The sequence below is a fragment of the Bufo bufo genome, chromosome 1 (genome assembly GCF_905171765.1).
Source record: "Bufo bufo chromosome 1, aBufBuf1.1, whole genome shotgun sequence".
NCBI lineage: Eukaryota > Metazoa > Chordata > Amphibia > Anura > Bufonidae > Bufo > Bufo bufo.
This window is the reverse complement of record NC_053389.1, coordinates 1,188,960-1,206,458: the sequence shown is the minus strand read 5'-3', so window position 1 is coordinate 1,206,458 and position 17,499 is coordinate 1,188,960.

Below are 17,499 nucleotides of genomic sequence, written 5' to 3'. Positions count from 1 at the left end.
CGCCTGTTACGCTTCAGGCTTACGTATCCACTGTACCACGTCTGTTGCCTGTCACGTTTGTCAGGCTTACGTTTCTCTTATGTTTTTATTCCCCGTTACGCTTCAGGTTTACGTTTTTCATCCTTTACCGGTCACAGGCCAGGTTCATGCTGTTAATCACTATTCTTTGTCGCTATCATTTTTTATTCCAGATTCGATCAATATTATTTTCTACAGTACGATCCCAGTTTTGGTGTGCTTTTTCCAAAAAAAAAAAAAAAAGGGTTAGTGTTGCAGACCCTGGGTACTCTGCCGTTAATCTTCATCCAAGGATCCATGCATCCTTACAGAGGTCACAAAATTCCTCACTCGGGGTTCAAACAGGTAGGTACTGGTTTTTGTCCTTCTCACTCCGGTCACACCCAAAGTCTTATTCTCTCCACACAGTCAGCAGCAGCGTTGAAGTTTTAAAAAAAAAAAAAAAAGATGGTTCCCCATGTCACGGTTGGGACGCATTGGCGCGTTCCGGTCTGCGTAGTCTCCCCCTCACGTCACCAATTATGTTGCAGTCCCCGGGTGCTGCGCCACTCTGGCTGCGCTCGTCAGCCAGGTTGCGCTCATTCGTCCCGTTTGTGCCGACCATCGCTTTCCACTCTCTACATCCACGGACATGTCCGGCAACCGCTTCTTTTTCCACCACACATTTGCGGCCTTCCAGGCTACGCCGCCATGTCACTTCCTATTCCTTTGTCACCCGCGTCAGGGTCACGTCATAGTCACCAGGTTGTCTCCAGTCACGTCTCAGGTCACTTCTTGTTCATGTCACCATGTTTTGTTTCTGTCATACCTGTCCACCACAGGCTGTTGCTGTCACGTGTCAGGCTTATGTATCAGTTGGCGGTCCGGCCAGGCTCATGCCTCTTGCCTTCCACGACCCGTTCTGTCCAGGCGTCCGTTCCTTCCCAATCATCGGCCTGTCACGTGTCAGACTCACGCTTTATTACCATTTCCACTTTTGCGCTTCAGGCTCACGTGCACATCTCACCATGTCGGGTGCCTGCCACGGTTCAAGCTCACGTTTGTCAATTCATCTCTGTTGCCTGTTACGCTTCAGGCTTACGTTGTAATTCATCTCAGGTTGCCTGTCACGATTCAGGCTTACGTGTTAGTTTCGTTATCTATTGCCTGTTACGTTCAGGCTCACGTTTCTAAATTCATCTCAGGTTGCCTATTATGCTTCAGGCTTACGTGTTATTTGCATTATCGGTTGCCTGTTACGTTTCAGGCTTACGTTTTCAATTTGTCTAGGTTTGGCTGTTACGCTTCAGACTTACGTTTCAATCAATCATCTGCTGCCTGTTGCGCTTCAGGCTCACGTGTTTTTTATTTTTCAGGTGTTGCCTGTCACGCTTCAGGCTTACGTTCATGTCACGCCGTGTCTGCCACCGGCTGCGCATCGATGTACGTTTCCAGTTTCCGTTGCCTCTTTCGTTTAGGGTCCACGTTCGTCACTTCTCATGCCATGGTTATCGCGCTCAGGCGTACACAAGTGTCCGGATCACTCAAAGTCTTACGCGGTATCATTTATTTTCTGTTACCTGTCACTTCAGGTTCACACTGTTAAATTACTGTTTCTGTCGCCTGTCATGTTTCAGACTCGATTCGGTAGTCCTTCTCCGGTATGATTTCAGCTGCAGTAGGTCGCATTTCCAACATCGAATAAGGCCTATCCGTACCAAAACACCCGCACCCAAGCGGCCCTAAGGAGTTGGTCAATTCCGAAGTTGGTCACGGAGCTCAACCAGGAGAGGGTTCCTACCCTGCTTCCACCGTAAAGCAGAGCCAGGCTACTGATGGCTGAACCAGCAGCCCCGGACTTGGAGCAAGTCTCCATGTCCATCCTTCAGGTGTCCCTGGCGCAGCTACATGCCGGGATGTACTCCGTCGCCTCCTTGGTTTCGGACGTCCAGTCCAGCCTCCTGGCCGTCAAGTCCTACTGGGGGCTGCCACCTGTCCAGTCCACTCTAGCCTTGCCAACAACCTCCACCCTAGGGCCCGTTCCCCCAGGTAGGGTTCCGTACGCTACCGAGACTGCTCCCTTGCTTTTCATTCCCTGCCGCAGCCAAACTGCTTGTCATTACTACGAATGTAGGGCCCCTTCATGCAGGTTTCAGGGCTCACCCCCAGCTGATGTGTCCTCAAGATCCAGGCCATCCGGTTCCACAACTATCCTTCAACATCTTCAACAATATTTGGCCGAAGTCCAACTTTCTCCATGTTGGAAGACCCCGAAAGTAGGTCGGTTTTTCCGTTTCAAACGGTTAGGGGGTGTTCAGAAGAGTAGTCCCGCGGCCGTCCCGAGCAGGCTGGCTGTGTCAGGGGATCATTTAGAAGCTTTCCACCTCCCTAGTTGGTCTTTCTTTTGGGCTCCTTTCCAGCACTGTCTTAAGGCTGCCATGTACCTTAGTTCTGCGGGTTCTTAGGACACAGCGCATACACCCTCGGTTCAGCCAGGTCCAAGGGTTCAACCGGGGGTCAGCTGGTATGGCACGACGACCATTCCTCCTCACATCTCCTCACTTCCAACCTCACAGGTGGGTCCACCAGGGGAGGTGAAGTCATTCCAGTCCACGCACGCATGGTGCGGGTCCAGGTGCTTAGGAGCTGGCTGGCGGCTCTGGGGGACTTCGCCCTGGCCGCCCATTGCTCCCGTTCCAGGCCTCGGCCCTCACGGCCTCGCAGTGCATCTCCCATGTTCGCACTCTGACGGCGGGCTTGGGTTTCAACCCCCAGACCATGTCAGGACACTCCTTCCGTTTTGGAGCTGCATCCGCGGCTTCATGGCACACGTCCCCGGCCACGTCATCCGCAAATGGGTCACTGACGCTCCTCAGGTTCCCACGTTACATACCACCTTCAGGCCGAGATATCCCAGGCATTCCACAGTTTGGTATGGCAACTTGGCCAGTTGCATACAGGTTTTCTCTCCCTACTCATATGTATTTTTGCCCCCTTTTAGGCTTACCCGCGGCATGGCTAAGGGCACCTCTCCAGCCATATTAGTTCAGGCAGGTTGGTTTCCTCCCTCAGGTCTCGGCACGTTCGGGGCACTAGCTCTCCGCCGTAGCCATGACCACAAGTAGCTTAAGGCTGACATGTCAGCCTGCATTTGTGGGAGGGTGTGTAGGCGCTCTTAAAAGGAGGCACGCCCTCTCCTCATGTGCGGGCGTTTTCGGTGCCCCACCCTCCCTCCCCTTTTCTTTCCATTCTCCTCAGGGTATGCCCCCTTTTAGGCTTACCCGCGGCATCTCTCCAGCCATATTAGTTCAGGCAGGTTGGTTTCCTCCCTCAGGTCTCGGCACGTTCGGGGCACTAGCTCTCCGCCGTAGCCATGACCACAAATATAATTATATACAGGAGATGCCCAGGTTATACCAGCTGTACATATATAATTATATACAGGAGATGCCCAGGTTATACCAGCTGTACATATATAATTATATACAGGAGATGCCCAGGTTATACCAGCTGTACATATATAATTATATACAGGAGATGCCCAGGTTATACCAGCTGTACATATATAATTCTATACAGGAGATGCCCAGGTTATACCAGCTGTACATATATAATTCTATACAGGAGATGCCCAGGTTATACCAGCTGTACATATATAATTCTATACAGGAGATGCCCAGGTTATACCAGCTGTACATATATAATTCTATACAGGAGATGCCCAGGTTATACCAGCTGTACATATATAATTCTATACAGGAGATGCCCAGGTTATACCAGCTGTACATATATAATTATATACAGGAGATGCCCAGGTTAATATAACATTTTGCACTTTTTACCTCAAACAGTTTATTTGCCCTTTTAAGTTTTTTTTTGCCCTATTCGTCAACACTGGTTTTGTGTTGAGTAACTAATATAAAGTAATAAACGGTGTCTTCCATTCTTTAAAGTAAAGTTCTTTGATTATTCTTAGTTCTGACCCAATTGGATGGGATAATGGTCTACTGTAGTGTTTCCCTACCAGGATGCCTCCAGCTATTGCAAAACTACATCTCCCATCATGCCCTCACAGCCGAATGCTGTCTGGGCATGTTGAGAGTTGTAGTTTTGCAACAGCTGAAGACATCCTGGTAGGGAAAAGCTGGTCTACGGTGATAATATGAACAATGGGGGTTCTACAAAAGAGCTATTGTGGGGCAAAGTTCATATTCGTGTTCACACACGTGTTTTAAAATGAATGCTTTCCCCTTTTATAAACAAGTTTATAATGACGCAACGCTGTGGGGCTGGTTTTTATCCGCAGTCCGGCCCTGGCCGGTTCCTTGTAATATTTGGCAGCCCTTTCCCTTAGTGCATAGGCTTTATGAGTGTAGGAGTCCGATTACCTGAACCATTGTACCACAATGTGAATGAGGCCCTCCTTTATGTGATATACAGGTTGTATCGGAGCGCCTCTTCCTGGTAATTTTTTGCAGCACTTGTACTTTATATACAAGTAAATATACAGGAAGGAATGTTTCCTAACAATTTTTCCTGTAAAATAGATTTTTTTTGGGCGGGGGTTTTGTGCATATTTTTGTCAGTCTGTAAAAGTGTCGTACAACTCAAACATGTTTCCCAGCAGCGACCTGGGAGTCCAAGATGCATCCAGACATTGTCCCCATGCTGTTCCCGATCCATTTAGGTAGTGTTTCTGTCACTTTCAGACTTTTTCCAATGGTCCAGGCACCCTCCCCTCATCCGAGCAGGTGGGGGCTGGTTGTCTCCCATTGACTTCCGTTATACTCTTGTGCTCGGCCGAGCACACGAATATAGCAATGTGTTTGGGCCGAACACCCAAATACTTTGGTGCTCGATCATCACTGTTCAGTATCTGTACTCTCACTTTAAGTTATTTAAGCACTTTATGATCTCTCTGAGACGTATATCTGAGGTTAATAATAGTTCACTTGCTCTGCTTGGTTTGCAGTTTGCTCTATACAATTGCTCATGCAGTTTGTATGCAATTTGCAATTTGTGGTTTGGATTGTGAACTTTGTAGTTTGCAATTGGTGGAACTGTAAGTAAACACGCATATAACTGGTTGAGTATACAGTTCTAATCACTATATTAACAGTAAGAACATTATATAACTGTTTTAAATACCTATTTTGGCCTCTCTGCTTCCATAAAACTCAGCTTTTAGTGGAGTGAATGTCTGTTCAGCTTCTCTCCTCTGGTGTAATGATTCTAGCAGCTCCTGCTAGGGGAATTTCCCACACAGGCTGTGTGTGAGGCTGGCTGTGATTGGTCAAAACTCTTGCTGTTTGTGAGGCTGGCTGTGATTGGTCAAGACTAGGGTTGAGCGAACCCGAACTGTAAAGTTTGGGTTCGTACTGAACTTTAGGATTTTTGGACCCCGGACCCGAACCCGAACATTTCAGTAAAAGTTCAGGTTCGGTGTTCGGCGCTTTCTTGGCAGTTTTTGTAAGGCTGCAGAACAGCCAATCAACAAGCGTTTAACTGTCTGCCCTTAGAAGCCATCACAGCCATGCCTACTAATGGCACGGCTGTGATTGGCCAATGCAGCATGTGACCCAGGCTCTATATAAGCTGGAGTCACGTAGCGCCGCCCGTCACTCTGCTGTGCTTAGTGTAGGGAGAGGACGTGACTGGTGATTTCAGGGAGAGAATAGGAGAGGGTCTTTGTTCAAAACGTGAATCTAACTCAGCAATCGACATACATTGTGTTGTGTGGGTGCAGGGCGCAATTATCACGGTCGGCGTGACTATCACATACGTGACACAGAGGGAGGGAACGAGGAAGGCCCTGCCCAAGTGAGAGGGAAGGTGGTGACCCCTGACTCACCTTGCGGCTGGCACCTGGCTGCCCTGACGTCCCTAGACGGGTTCCTCACCCGTACGCCGATCACGTGCCTAAAGCCCTGGCTTTCCCTGAGCTGAGCCCTAGATAGTGAACAGGGCGGTGGGAACACTAGTCCGCACCACTAGCTCTAAGGGAAAACACCAAGGGGAGGACAGACAACACGGACTCAACATATAATCCCAGGTGGGCGACAACAGGAGACAACAATAAGCCCAACAGGGATCCGGAGGGTAGCACTCTGGAACGACAACCAGGATTCACAACTCCAGTGGGTCAGTATAGATGTCCAGGCAGGAAGCTCTATAACTGGCAACTAGAGAAGTGTGAGGGGAGAATATAAGGAGGTTGGGAGTGGCAGACAAGAAACAGCTGAGGAGGAGAAGCTACGGATCCCTGAGTGAGACAAAAAGGATAGCAAGGCAAACACAGAAAACAATCACTAAGAAACAACGTGATCTTTAGATATAGAGCGCGCAGCCACCCGCTGCGACTTCCTGACCCCGGGTATAACGGAGTCAGACGTGGCTCTTGATACCCTCGTGACAGTACCCCTCCTTTCACGAGGGGCCTCCGGACACTCAGGACCAGGTCTCTCCGGATGAGATGCATGGAAAGCCTGAATTAACCTGTTGGCGTTTACCTCTGACGCTGGAACCCACATTCTTTCCTCTGGACCGTAACCCCTCCAATGCACCAGATACTGAAGAGAGCGGCGGACCCGACGAGAATCAACAATTCTGGCTATTTGAAACTCCAGATTACCAGCCACAATAACAGGAGGAGGTGGCAGCGGCGATGGTTCTAGAGGTGGAACATACTTCTTGAGTAACGATTTATGGAAGACGTTATGGATCTTAAAAGTCTGAGGTAGCTCCAGGCGAAAAGCCACAGGGTTAATGACGGCTACTATTTTATAGGGACCAATGAACCTAGGGCCCAGTTTCCAAGAAGGAACCTTCAACTTAATATTCCTAGTAGACAACCACACATAGTCATTCACTCCTAGGTCCGGACCTGGCGACCGTTTCTTATCGGCCATGCATTTATATTTACCACTCATCTTTTTCAAGTTAACTTGCACCTTCTGCCATACCGATGAAAGAGATGAAGAAAACCTTTCCTCTTCGGGAACCCCAGAAGACCCCCCCTCTTTGAAAGTACAAAATTGGGGATGAAAACCGTATGCACCAAGGAATGGTGACTTGCCAGTGGACTCCTGATAATGATTATTTATGGCAAACTCAGCTAACGGTAAGTATGATGACCACAACTCTTGGTTTTCAGACACAAAACACCTTAAATATGTTTCTAGGTTTTGGTTGGTACGCTCAGTCTGTCCATTCGACTGAGGATGGAAAGCTGAGGAAAATGACAAGTGAACCCCCAAACGGGAACAAAAAGCTTTCCAAAACTTAGAAATAAACTGGGTTCTCCGATCCGAAACCACATCGGAAGGGACCCCGTGAAGCTTCACGATTTCACTGATAAACACCTGAGCAAGAGTTTTAGCATTAGGAAGTGCGGGTAACGAAATAAAGTGTACCATTTTGCTAAAACTGTCTACTACTACCAAGATAACTGTTTAACCCGCCGACAAAGGTAAGTCAGTGATGAAATCCATAGACAGATGTGTCCATGGCCTATTGGGAATGAAAAGTGGCAATAAAGACCCTGCTGGACGTGTATGAGAGACTTTCGCGCGTGCACAAGTAGAACAAGTAGACACGAAATCCATTACATCCTGACGCAACCTTGGCCACCAAAAACGACGAGATAATAGCTCCAAGGTTGCTTTACTACCCGGGTGTCCAGCAAGTGCCAAATTATGATGTTCTTTTAATAATTCAAGACGCAGGTTTAACGGTACAAACAATTTCTCTGAGGGGCAAGAGGCCGGGGCGTCCCCCTGGGCCTCTAACACCTTTCCCTCTAGAACAGAGTGTACAGCAGAGACAACCACTCCTCTTTGTAAAATAGGTACCGGATCACTAACATTACCCCCGCCAGGGAAACTACGAGATAATGCATCAGCCTTGGTATTTTTTGCCCCAGGACGATAGGTGATTACAAAGTTAAATCTGGTAAAGAATAGCGACCACCTAGCTTGTCTAGGGGTGAGACGCTTAGCCGATTCTAGGTACAGAAGGTTTTTGTGATCCGTAATCACCGTGACGGGGTGGATTGCTCCCTCTAAGAAGTGACGCCATTCTTCAAACGCTAGTTTAATAGCTAATAGTTCCCTATTTCCAATATCATAATTCTTCTCTGCAGAAGATAATGTTTTGGAAAAGAAGGCGCAAGGACGCCATTTGCCAGGAGACGGACCCTGAGACAATACAGCCCCCACTCCCACCTCTGACGCATCTACCTCGACAATAAAAGGCTGGGAGACATCAGGTTGAATTAGAACAGGTGCCGAGGTAAACCTCTCCTTTAGAGAGGAAAATGCATCTTTAGCGGCGTCAGACCATTTGGAAAAATCCGTCCCCTTCCTAGTCATGTCGGTAAGGGGTTTAACGATCACTGAATAATTTTTAATGAACTTTCTATAGAAATTAGCGAAACCCAAAAACCGTTGTAGGGCTTTAAGGTTCTCATGAAGATCCCAATCTAAAATTGCCTGGACCTTCCCAGGATCCATGCGGAAACCTGAAGCAGATAATAGATATCCCAGGAACTGTAATTCCTGAACAGCGAAGACACATTTTTCAATTTTCGCATATAATTTATTCGTCCGTAGGACCTGCAGTACTTGCCTGACATGCACCTCATGTGTTTTCAGATCAGTTGAATAAATTAAGATATCATCTAGGTATATGACTACAAACCTGCCGATGAGATGACTAAAAATATCATTAACGAAATGTTGGAAGACAGCAGGGGCATTGGTCAGACCAAAAGGCATAACTAGATTTTCATAATGCCCCTCAGGGGTGTTAAAAGCTGTCTTCCACTCATCCCCTTCCCTGATACGAATCAGATTGTAGGCCCCCCTAAGATCAAGTTTAGAGAACCACCTAGCACCCGCAATCTGGTTAAAAAGGTCAGGAATGAGAGGAAGAGGGTATGGGTCACGGATGGTTATCTGGTTTAACTCACGGAAATCTAGGCAAGGACGCAGGCCCCCATCTTTCTTTTTAACAAAGAAAAACTCTGCAGCCACGGGTGAAGAAGAGGGTCTGATGTGTCCCTTAGCCAGACTCTCGGAGATATAATCTTTCATGGCTTGTCTCTCGGGACCCGAAAGATTATACAACCTGGACTTGGGTAATTTTGCCCCGGGAACCAGGTTAACCGGGCAATCATAAGGACGATGAGGTGGTAGCTTCTGACAACCCTTTTCAGAAAAAACGTCCTCAAAGTCCGAAATAAATGTAGGTAGGGGAGCTATGGAGGCGACTAAGCAATTGTTATTTAAGCAATTCTCTCTGCAATGCTCACTCCACTCCGATATCTCCCTGGCCTGCCAATCCACCACTGGATTGTGCGCTACCAACCAGGGAAGACCCAATACCACCGGAGAGGGAAGGCCCTCCAGAACGTAACATGAAAGACACTCATTATGGTGGTCCCCTACCCGAAGGTGTAAATTATGAACAATGTGGGTGAGGTTTCTCTGAGACAGAGGAGCAGAATCAATAGCGAATACGGGAATAGGTCTCTGCAGCGTACAGAGAGACAAACCCATAGTGCGGGCAAAATGGGCATCAATCAAATTTACTCCTGCTCCACTGTCTAGAAAAACAGAAATAGACTCCGTCTTAACACCAAAAACAATGACCGCTGGTAACACAAATTGAGATGTTCGTATGGAGGAAACGTATACCCCCCGGCTGACATCCTCCGCACAGCCCGGGGTTAGTAGTTTTCCGACGGTCTTTTGTTTTTGAGAAGGGAGGGACAGACATTAATGAAATGACCCTTCCCCCCACAGAAAAAACAAGCCCCCCCCCTACGGCGAACCTCGGGAGGACGGACCTGACGAGAAGTTCCGCCTAGCTGCATAGGCTCATCTAAGTCCGTACAGACTAACTGCTGCTTGGGAGGGGTTACCAATTGCTCAGGAATTTTCGATCTCTCCCTAAGACGTCTATCTATTCTGATAGAGAGGGACATAACCGCATCAAGGGAAAGGGGGGTCTCATACAGCGCCAGTGCATCCTTAACCCTTTCAGATAACCCAGAGCAGAACTGACTCCTGAGAGCCGGGTCGTTCCACTGAGTATCCGTAGCCCACCTACGGAACTCTGAGCAATATTCCTCTGCTGACCGATCTCCCTGTAGGAGTCTCCGTAACTTCGACTCAGCCAGGGCGACTCGGTCAGGGTCATCATATATGAGACCCAAAGCCCCAAAAAATCCCTCCACTGACCGAAGAGCCTGAGAACCAGGGGGTAACGAGAACGCCCAGGATTGCGGATCCCCCTGAAGCAGGGAAATGACAATCCCTACCCGCTGTTCTTCATTACCTGAGGAGTAAGGGCGCAACTTAAAATATAATTTGCAGGCCTCACGGAACGTCGCAAATTTGTCCCTTCCCCCAGAAAATCTGTCGGGAAGAGCAACCTTGGGTTCAGTGACAACCTGGTTACCCATAGCAACCGCTGGGGGTGCGGTCTGCTGCATTTGCTGCTGTTGTTGGAGAACAGACGCCTTCAATCCTGCCACCTCCAAAGACAGACCTTGAAGCTGTTCTGCCAAGGCATCAATAGGATCCATATTGGATTCTAAGTAGAGAAAAAAAACAACAAATAAAAAATTATATACTTTTTTTTTTTCTCAAAAAGTAAGGGCCAGTTATAATATCACGGTCGGCGTGGCTATCACATACGTGACACAGAGGGAGGGAACAAGGAAGGCCCTGCCCAAGTGAGAGGGAAGGTGGTGACCCCTGACTCACCTGGCGGCTGGCACCTGGCTGCCCTGACGTCCCTAGACGGGTTCCTCACCCGTACGCCGATCACGTGCCTAAAGCCCTGGCTTTCCCTGAGCTGAGCCCTAGGTAGTGAACAGGGCGATGGGAACACTAGTCCGCACCACTAGCTCTAAGGGAAAACACCAAGGGGAGGACAGACAACACAGACTCAACATATAATCCCAGGTGGGCGACAACAGGAGACAACAATAAGCCCAACAGGGATCCGGAGGGTAGCACTCTGGAACAACAACCAGGATTAACCACTCCAGTGGGTCAGTATAGATGTCCAGGCAGGAAGCTCTATAACTGGCAACTAGAGAAGTGTGAGGGGAGAATATAAGGAGGTTGGGAGTGGCAGACAAGAAACAGCTGAGGAGGAGAAGCTACGGATCCCTGAGTGAGACAAAAAGGATAGCAAGGCAAACACAGAAAACAATCACTAAGAAACAACGTGATCTTTAGATATAGAGCGCGCAGCCACCCGCTGCGACTTCCTGACCCCGGGTATAACGGAGTCAGACGTGGCTCTTGATACCCTCGTGACAGCAATTTTTTTATCCTGCCCTGAGCCCAGTGACCGGAAAAAAAACCTTTTATAAGTCAGTTAGGTGGGCGGTGGCCATTTTATGCAAGCTCAGTGCACCAGCACTGCATCTGTGCACCAGCACTGCATCTGTGCACCAGCCCTGCATCTGTGCACCAGCACTGCATCTGTGCACCAGCCCTGCATCTGTGCACCAGCCCTGCATCTGTGCACCAGCACTGCATCTGAGCTTTTGGGACATTGAAATCCAAGCTTTAAAAACAGCACTAATAATCTGGTTGAAAAAAAAACAATTTTTTTTTGCAATTTACAACATCTGGTGCATTTGCAGGATTAGTCAATGTGCAATTTAAGCTAGAAATACAGGCATAATTTTCTGGGCTTTTAAAAACACACTTTTTTGCCAAAAACCACTATTTTCCTGATCTGCAAGTGTTAAATTCAAGTTTAATATTTACAGCTTTCATATTCTGTTACCAAAAAACACACTTTTTTGGCAATCTACAACATCTGTATTAGTCAGTGTGCAATTTAAGCTAGAAATACACCCATCATTTTCTGGGTTTTTAAAAACACACTTTTTTGCCAAAATACACTATTTTTCTGGCCTTGCAGCAACAGCACGTGTTAAATTCCAGGGTTATATACTGCTGTCACATTCAGTTATTAAACAAACACGAGTTTGGGGGGAAAAAAGTTTTTTTTGCAGCCATTGCTGCAGATGTCATTGTGAGATACACACTTTAAATACAGGGCTTCTATTCAGGTATTTGAAATACAGCCATTTTGGCGAAACAAAATTAAAAGAAGGCCTACACTGGTTCAGACCGTGTGAGATACACCCTCTACATACTGTCGTTCTATTCTACTATTAATTAAACACCCATTTAGGGCAAGATCTCAAATTTGAGAAATATGAGGAGAGCATCAAATAAGGGACGTGGCCCCGGTCGTGGTGCTGCTGGTGGAGCTCCTGTTGCAGGGAGAGGACGTGGTCGATCTGTACCAGCTACACGCACAAGTGAAACCCCTTCCTCAGGTGCGAGTAGGTGACAGAACCTGCAGCGGTATTTGGTCGGGCCTAATGTGGCTCTACGAATGGTGAGGCCTGAACAAGTACAGGAGATAGTAGATTGGGTGGCTGACAGTGGATCCAGTTCCTTCACATTGTCTCCCACCCAGTCTCCTGCTGAAGGACCACAGTTGGCACCTGCAGCCGATGTCCATCAGTCTTTCACCTCACCCCCTTGCGCATCAGCCAAGCAGTCTGAGCCCCAAGTCAACAAGGAAGGCAGGGGTGAAGACTTGGTGGAAGATGATGTGGAGGACGATGAGGTCCTCGACCCCACATGGAATCAAGGTCATGCGAGTGACCTATGTAGTTCGGAGGAAGAGGCGGTGGTCGCACAGCAGAAGAGGGAGCAGGGTGCAAAAGCGGAGCGGCCGTCCTCTAGACAGTACGCCTGCTACTGCCCACCGCAGCAAGGGACCGAGCACACCAAAGCCAGCTCCAAGGAGTTCCCTGGCGTGGCAGTGCAGTACGCCAGTCCTGCAGGGTGAGTGAATTTGAGGTCACAGGGGTAGTTAACAAACCGAGGGTTGCTCTTGGTACTCACAGTTTTTATTTACCCTGGGCAGGCGTACAGCAGTGATGGAGAGGCTGGCACAAGAATCCTCTGGGGCACCCTCTGTGTATAGGGACCAGGCCAGGTGGTAGGTGAGGTGCCCTGGGTGTTGGAAGTTTAATGTGCCAGTGGCAAGATCCCTTATAGTTTTTGACGCCAGTACCGGTAACGGTGGCACACCGATTTGTTGTAGGAATAATTGAGGTACACAAAGTTGCAGTGAACCAGAACTTCTTTTTACTGAACAGTTCAACTATTTACAGGTTTCAGTTAGTTCCACATGTACAATGTTGGTCACAGGCAGGCTTCACATAAGTGGCAGGCAAAGTCTTTGCAAGATACTCAGAGGGAATAACACTTACAGATCAGGCTGTATTTTCCTCAGATCCTGTCTGGCTTTCACCAAGGCCCGTATGCCCTATAGCTGGCTTTATCCTTGGGTAGGGAAAACTTCCTCTGGTGTAAATCCTCTTGCTGTAAATATCCTTCTGCCCTTCAGCTTTCTACTTAGCTGGATAAAAGTGGCTCTGCACTGTACTTTTCAAGGTGCTAGATATCTTCAAGAGGCAACTTCTTCTCCTGGGTGCAAGCTAGGAACCTGGGCTATCTAGCTGCATGTCAAAAGATGCTCTTCAGCTAACCTCTGGCTAAAGTGCTCACTTGGCTTCTGACCACACTCTCTCCCTTCTCTCTGGACTGGACCTGACTATATATACTAGGGGGTTCCCTAGCTCCCTCTACTGCCTAGGAGGAGGAACTACACCCCTAACAGGCCTGGTACACAGGAGATAACATTAAATTATACATTACAATGCAATATAAAATACCATAACCATGTTCCACAGGAGGTGGAGAACAACGTGACCCAATTGACCCTTGAGTAGTGCCCACCCTTACGTAGTGGGATACTACAGCAGTTCTTCAGAGAATGTGCTGATGAGAAGACACGAGTGGTTTGCACGCTGTGCAATCAGAGCCTGAAGCGAGGCATTAACGTTCTCCACCTGATCACAACCTGCATGACCAGGCATCTAAGTGCAAAGCACGAGAAGACACCTCAAAAACCAAGAAAGGTCTCTGGCTCCTCCTGCTTCCTCTTCTGCTGCAGTCGTGGCCTCTTCATCCACCTCTGGAGTGACAGTGCCACCTGCCACCCCGCAGAGGATCTGCAGGCAACACCACCACCTGGGTCACCAAGCATCTCCACAATGTCCCACGGAAGCGTTCAGCTCTCCATATCCCAAACGCTGGAGAGGAAGAGGAAGTAGCCCCCCACCCACCCGCCATCCCTGGTCCTGAATGCCAGCATTTCTAAATTACTGGCCTTTGAAATGCTGTCATTCCGTCTGGTGGAGACGGATAGTTTTAAAGGCCTTATGGCGGTGGCTGTCCCACAGTACGTGGTTCTTAGCCGCCACTACTTTTCCAGGAGAGCCATCCCTTCCCTGCACAACCAAGTGGGGGACAAAATCAGGTGTGCACTGCGCAACGCCATCTGTGGCAAGGTCCACCTGACTACGGATACGTGGACCAGTAAGCACGGTCAGGGCCGTTATATCTCCATAACAGCACACTGGGTAAATGCAGTGGCGGCTGGGCCTGAGGCGGATAGCAGTTTGGAGCATGTCCTTCCACCACCGAGGATTGCAGGGCGCTTCAGTTTGCCTCCTGTTGCTTCCTCCTCCTACTCCGCTTCCTCATCCTCTACCGGCTCCTCATCCGGTCAGCGTAACCCCTTCACCACCAACTTCAGCACAGCCAGGGGGAAACGACAGCAGGCAGTGTTATAACGTATAAGTTTGGGGGACAAACCCCACACCGCGCAGGAGCTGTGGACGGGCCGTGAACAACAAACCGACGAGTGGTTGGTGCCAGTCAGCCTCAAGCCCGGCCTGGTGGTGTGCGATAATGGGCGAAATCTCGTAGAAGCTCTGGGACTAGCCGGTTTGACGCACATCCCTTGCCTGGCGCATGCGCTGAATTTGGTGGTGCAGAGATTCCTTAAACATTACCCTGATATGTCAGAGCTGCTGCATAAAGTGCGGGCCGTCTGTCCGCGCTTCCGGCGTTCTCACCCTGCTGCTGCTCGCCTGTCAGCGCTGCAGCGTAACTTCAGCCTTCCCGCTCACCGCCTCATATGCGACGTGCCCACCAGGTGGAACTCCACCGTGCACATGCTGGACAGACTGTGCGAGCAGCAGCAGGCCATAGTGGAGTTTCAGCTGCAGCACGCACGGGTCAGTCGCTCTGCGGAACAGCACCACTTCACCACCAATGACTGGGCCTCCATGAGAGACCTGTGTTCCTCGTTGCGCTGTTTCGAGTACTCCACCAACATGGCCAGTGCCGATGACGCCGTTCTCAGCGTTACTATCCCACTTCTTTGCCTCCTTGAAAAAACGCTGCAGGCGATGATGGAAGAAGATGTGGCACAGGAGGAGGAGGAGGAGGAGGGATCATTTCATAGGGTTTCCAGCCAGTCATTCCCAAGTGGCTCCGAGGGTGGGTTCCTGCACCCACAAACCCAAGGTACACAATTGTCCAGCCAGGGCACAGTTCTGGAGGATGAGGAGGAGGAGGATGATGAGATGGAGGAGGAGGAACCGTGTTCACAGCAGGGTGGCACCCAGACCAGCTCCTGGCCATCACTGGTGCGTGGCTGGGGGGATACAGAGGACACAGACGATACACCTCCCACAGAGGACAGCTTGTCGTTGTCTCTGGGCAGCCTGGCACACATGAGCGATTACATGCTGCAGTGTCTCCGCAACGACCGCCGAGTTGCCCACATTCTAACTTGTGCTGATTCCTGGGTGGCCACGCTGCTGGATCCCCGGTACACGGACAACGTACCGTCCTTAATTCCCTCACTGGAGCGTGATCGTAAGATGCGCGAGTACAAGCACCCGCTGGTAGACGCGCTGCTGGTGGCATTCCCACCTGACAGCGGGGGCACAGTGGAAGCACAAGGCAAAGGCAGAGGAGGAAGAGGTCGCCAACGCAGCTGGTGCACCGCCAGCACCTCAGAAGGCAGGGTTAGCATGGCCGAAATGTGGAAAAGCTTTGTCAGCACGCCACAACAACCAGCACCACCGGCTGATATGGAACGTCTTAGGCTACTTTCACACTAGCGTTCGGAGCGGGTCCTTACGATGTCTGCTCAGACGGATCCGCTCCTATAATGCAGACGTTTGTATCCGTTCAGAACGGACCCGTCTGCATTATAGTTTAAAAAAAATTCTAAGTCTGAAAGTAGCCTGAGCGGATCCGTCCAGACTTTACATTGAAAGTCAATGGGGGACGGATCCGTTTGAAGATTGAGCCATACTGTGTCATCTTCAAACGGATCCGTCTCCATTGACTTACATTGTAAGTCTGGACGGATCCGCTCGCCTCCGCACGGCCAGGCGGACACCCGAACGCTGCAAGCAGCGTTCAGGTGTCCGCTTGCTGAGCGGAGGCTGAACGCTGCCAGACTGATGCATTCTCAGTGGATCCGCCTCCACTGAGAATGCATTAGGGCAGTGCGGATGCGTTCGGGGCCGCTTGTGAGAGCCTTCAAACGGAGCTCACGAGCGGACACTCGAACGCTAGTGTGAAAGTAGCCTTAGCAGGAGGCAGCATTTCACCAACATGGTGGAGCAGTAAGTGTGCACACGCCTACATGAACTGACTGACAGGGGTCAGCCCCTGCAACTTCTGGGTCTCCAAATTGGGCACACGGCCTGAGCGTGCCCTTTACCCCTTGGAGGTGCTGGCCTGCCCTGCAGCCGGTGTATTGTCTGAACGTGTGTTTAGCACGGCTGGAGGGCGTTATCACAGGTTATATTCCCCAATGTTTTGGGGTGTACCCTAATTAAAAAAATATATAAATAAATTTAAAACCAAAAAGCAGTGTAGGCTACCTCCTCCTCCTCCTCCACCGCCGCTTCCACCTACACCGCCACATCCACCGCCTCCTCAACCTCCTACTCCATATGCACCTCGTCCTCCTAGATCAAGATTATTAGTTTTTATTTTTACGTATTTTATGTTATTTGAAGTCATTTCCCTATCCACATTTGTTTGCAGCGCACTTGCCATGCTCTTAACCACACGCTGATGCCATTTGCAGCCCTCTAGCCCTTTCCATAACATTTTTACAGCCATTTTAGTGCTCAAAAGTTCGGGTCCCCATTGACTTCAATGGGGTTCGGGGTCAAGTTCGGGTCCCGAACTCGAACTTTTTTGTCAAGTTTGGCCGAATCCGTCGAACCCGAACATCCAGGTGTCCGCTCAACTCTAGTCAAGACTCCTGCCCAGCAACAACAGTTTAACACTATACTTTCTGTTGTTTCTGCTGTGTCATTGAGCTTACCTTACATTATACGATATAATGAATCTTAAAGGCATATTATCTTTTCTGCTTCTGTGAACACAATATATAACTTTTATATGACATCCAAACATTCAGTCACAGTAAATAACTCTGCTTTTGTCTTGAACACACAAACATAGGAACTGTATTAGGTTATTGGCAGGTCGAGCTGTATAAACATATAAGCTA